The sequence below is a fragment of the Lactuca saligna genome, chromosome 2, assembly GCF_052625555.1.
Source record: "Lactuca saligna cultivar CGN05327 chromosome 2, ASM5262555v1, whole genome shotgun sequence".
Classification (NCBI taxonomy): domain Eukaryota; kingdom Viridiplantae; phylum Streptophyta; class Magnoliopsida; order Asterales; family Asteraceae; genus Lactuca; species Lactuca saligna.
Genome location: NC_136418.1, coordinates 66,133,524 through 66,138,445, shown reverse-complemented (window position 1 = coordinate 66,138,445; position 4,922 = coordinate 66,133,524).

The following is a 4,922-nucleotide window of genomic DNA, read 5'->3' as shown; positions in this document are numbered from 1 at the left end:
GAGTCCAGGGAGGGACTCGACAAGCTGACGTGAGCTGTCTCGTTTCTGTTTATGCGAGGACTCTGCGAGTCTGAGGACCGAATCAACAAGTAGATTTGATAATTCGTGACCCGGAGTAACTAGGGAACTCGGCAAATCAGGGTCTGACTCAATGAGTTGGTTCGCGATTTCAACTTTTGGAGTTTAGCACTCGACGAGTTGAGGGAGCAACTCGGCAAGTTGAGTCAACTCGGAGCGTTGACGTTCACCGTTGGCCGTTGACTTTGACTTTGGCTAGGGTTGAATTAGTTTGACTTTTGAAGGGTGTTTTGGTCTAAGTGTCATTTTGGTAATTGATAGCTTGGGGAGTCGAGTGATCAACATTTCGAGGATCTGCCAGCTAGCAGCGAGGGGTTATTCGCAAGATTCTACAGTCAGCTTGTGAGGAAAGTTCTCTCCTGTAGGAATGGGTCTAACGCAACAATGTCGGCCCGTTTATGTATGTTAGTGTATACTGGATTTAGATCCGATTATTGGCAAGGCCCGAGGAAGGATTATTGGTATGTTTTCGAACAACGGTTCGATGTCGGGTGGTACCTGAGGCAGTAGTGTATGTTTAGTTTTACTTGTTGTCTTTGTGATACTTGTATGTGACTGGTAGGGGGATGAGTGTTGGTGGGGTCCCGTATCTCATCACTAGTTGAGTGTGGACGGGGTTCCATATCTCATTATTAGTAGAGTAGGGGCGGGGCCCAAGATAGGCGGGGCCTTGGGACTATCAGTTATAGTATAACGATTGTTTGTTATGTATTAGCATGATTATATGATATTTTTTGTTTGTGTATAGTAGGAGGGGCCTAGTAGAAACAAATCTGTATACCGAGCAGGGCTCGATGCCAGGTGGGACTTGATGTCGGATTCGTCCGATACCGGGCAGGGCCCGATGTAGCAGGCTAGGCCTAATGTTTACGGTATGTGATTATGTGTATGGTATGTGGTAGATTGGGGAACTTACTAAGCTTTGTGCTTACAGTTTTCAGTTTTGGTATCCGGTACTTCTGGTAGCAGAGGGAGGAGCTCGGGATGATTGCATGGCACACATCGAGACGTTTTAGCCTGGGATGTTTACTCTGATAAAAAGATCATATTTTGAGATGATACTCTGATTTGATATAACGATTTTTGGTTACGAATGAAATGGTTGATAATTATGGTTTTTATTTATGACTTAAAACGAAATTTTTAGACCGTATTTTTGGGATGTTTCATTTGGGCTTATATTGAATAGATTTTGGAGGCCAACGGATTGCATGGTAATTATTGGGACTTAAGTTGAGAAGAATGAGAGGAGGGACTAAAAGCGTTAATATGGATGAATTTTGATTTTTGGACGGGAGCATATAAAACTCGTCAACTTGCATCTAACACTAACCCTAATGGCATATGCTCCAGCCGCCACCTTATTTCTCCCATCTTCAGCCGCCAACCTTATGTCCCCCACCACCGGCCGCTGACGCCTCCTTGTCTGTTGATGCCGGAGAACAGCTAAGATTCCACCACTGTAGCTCCTGCCGCCGATGAAGACAAGAACTATTGGGGCTGTTGTTGTTGTTATTGTGGGTTGCGTAACCTCTTTTTCTCCAACCCGTCGTCTGTTACTCCACCTGGTGTCACTGACTGTTAGCTATGGTTGCTGGTATTACTATCAACGAAGGCGAAGGATGCCATATATGTGTGCAGTCGAATGATCATGGCGGTGACCAACTCTTTCCCTTTCTATACGGCACACGTGCTTCCCTTCTCACACCTCTTCATGTTGGCGTTGCTCATTTGTACGCTCCAGCCTCATCCACCGCCGCTCCAGCGGTTGTTCCACCTGCTGCCCCCACCATACGCCACTAGGTGGGTGGTTAGGTTCATTTTCGGGGAAAAAGAGGTATCTGTGTGTTTCTGCCACTAGAGTGCATATCGGATATGTGGTTGCTTGGCCAGACTTCACGAGAAGAGCCACAACTACCACTACCACCACCACCACTGTTAGGTGGTGGCTATCACCCTCTACCACCGCCTACCGCCACAAGGGTGGCTGAGTGTGTGTATTTTATTGTGTGTGTATTTTGGATATTATTTTATATATATGTTGTTAATTTGGCCTGAAAAACCCGTTACCACCACCGTGAGGTGGTGGCTGCCACCTCACGCCGCCATTCTATCGCCACCAGCCGCTACCTTGGGTGGCGGTGTGCTCTTGTGTGTGATTGGATTGCTTTTTGGAATGTTTTAATGTGTTTTGATTTAGAATCGTAACAACTACCACCACGAGGTGGTGGCCGCCGTCGTGAGCCATCGTTGACCAACACTACCCGAGGTGGTGGTAGGTGGTGCCCGACTTATTTAACCCTAATTAACCTAATGAAGCCCTAATTGATCTAAAAACCTAACCATTTGACTAATTGGCACACGATTGGGTTGGAAACCCTAATTAGGGTTTAGAAAACCCTAATTTTAGGAAGGTGAGTTTTGGATTTGTCGGGACCCGTGTTTGGACCATTGGATTTGGAATTTTGAATTACGCCTAACCACATTGTATGTTTGGACAAGTGGAGTGGTGGTCTTAATGGATTAAGTTCATAATTAATTAATTCCTTAATGGGTTAAGTAGGAACACTTAACCCTAATCGTCATTTTATGTGAAAAACCCTAATTGGGCTTGGGTTCTTGTTGGGCCATTTCTTGTAATGGGCTGCTGTTGGCCTTTGTGGGCCAAATGGGAACAAGTTTGTAGACTAAGGAAATCATTGGGCTTTAGGATAAGACCCATTGTAAAGGCTTGGGCTCAATTTGGAAAATTGGGTCTTAAGTGGGCCAAATTGGGCCTTGACGATTATGAGATATTGGACCATCGGAATGCCAAATGTTTGGACTAGTATAAATGTCTGGGCCTTAATATAAGATCATGTAGAGGTTTGCGTCCAATTTGGAAAATTGGGCTATATGTTAGGCCTTGGTTGATTATTTGGCTTTTGGGCCTTCAGGGTGTGAGTTTGGGCCATGGTTTTGACCCAAGCTAGGTTAAGGGTAAAATGGTCCTTTTACCCCAAGCATGGACTTATGGTTTATGTACTGGAACCCAATTATTAATTGGGTGTTGGTTGATGTTGACAGTTTAGGAATCCGTCAACCAGTAGCTAGAGTTTTATCCTCGGGACTTCAGAAGTGTGAGGTGAGTGTCTTTCCTATACCAATGGGTCAAAGGCACCAAGTTCGGCATATTTACCTATTTGTGATGATTATTGCGGATATGCTATCGATACATTATGTTTTTTATTTGAAGATCATGTGGAGGTTCCCATGGCAATTAGGTGTATGTAGTATGCTAGTTGTCTTCGTAACTCTTGCATGTAGTGGATATTTGCGAATGTACTGTCAATGTGTAACGTATTTATGCAAAGACCATGTCAGGGTTACCGTGGCCTATTTTATGATATGTCGATTGTTGTTGATTATGTGATATATGATATGCTAGCAGTCCCTGTGATACTTGCATGGAAGACCCGGGAAGGTTCCTTGAGGCAGTTGGATGTCAGACCGTTAGGGGTTCCCATGGCATTCCAGTCTAAGACCATATGGGGGGTTCCCATGGTATTGGTTGAGACCACTTAGGGGTTCCAGTGGCACTCGGTGTAAGACCTTAGACAGTTTCCATGGTATCCTAGTATGCTTGAATGTTTAGTTTGCATGATATTTCCTTGGTTAGCTAAGACCATGTGGGGGTTTCCAGTGGCACTTGGTGTACGACCATGGATGGTTTTCATCGCATCCATATATGTTTATACGCATGACTTGTGTAGTTGATATGATATATATGATTATATGTATAAGACCTTGGATGGTTTCCATTGCATCCATATATGTTTATATGCATGACTCGTGTAGTTGATATGATATATGTGATTATGTGTATAAGAACTTGGATGGTTTCCATGGCATCCCTATATGTTTATATGCATGGTTTATGCAATTGATATTATATATGTGATTATATGTATAAGACCTTGGATAGTTTCCATGGTCTCCTTATATGTGTATATGCATCGTTTATGCAATTGATATGGTTTATGTGATTATATGGGGTATGCTCTAGGGATTATGTGGGGTATGCTAGAAATTCGGTTTTTGCTCACCCCTAATTTCTACCAAACACAATCTAAAATGGACTCTTTTCCATAGGACGGTTAAATGATCGATTATAAGCAAATTTTCTTGCGGAAGAATAAGATCTCACTATGTGGGGTATGGTAGAAATTTGGTTTTTGCTCACCCCTAATTTCTACTATACACAATGTAAAATGGACTCTTTTCTGTAGTACGATTAATTGATTGATTATAAGAATTTTTTTTCTTGCGCAAGAATAAGATCTTACAATTTTTGGACTATTACCAATCAAACTTCTTAATAAATTTTCCAAGCTTCGATTTGCAACCTCGGTCTGTCATCAGTTTGTGGAATATCATAACTGCTAAACTGCAACATTTACCCCAACCGTGTCCACAAGGTACGCCAAAAGTGACTCATGAATTTGACATCCCGATAAGAAGTAAGCGTCTTTGGAATTCCATGTAGCATGAAAATCTCAAAAAAGATATAGACGAGTCAGCTGACATGCATCAGAAGTCTTGGAATAGGGCACAAAATGAGCCACTTACTAAAATCAGTCAACCATCACCATAACTTGATTTACTTCCATGATATTTAGAAATTTCACCATTATATTTCTCTTACATAATTTTCATCTACAACTATAATATATATAGGTTGATATGTGTTTAGCAGAAATACATGATGTAAGAAGAAGATAATAGTAAAATTTCAAAAATAGTAGAAGTGAATCAAGTTAAGGATTAAAGTTTAAGAATATATATATATATATATATATATATAT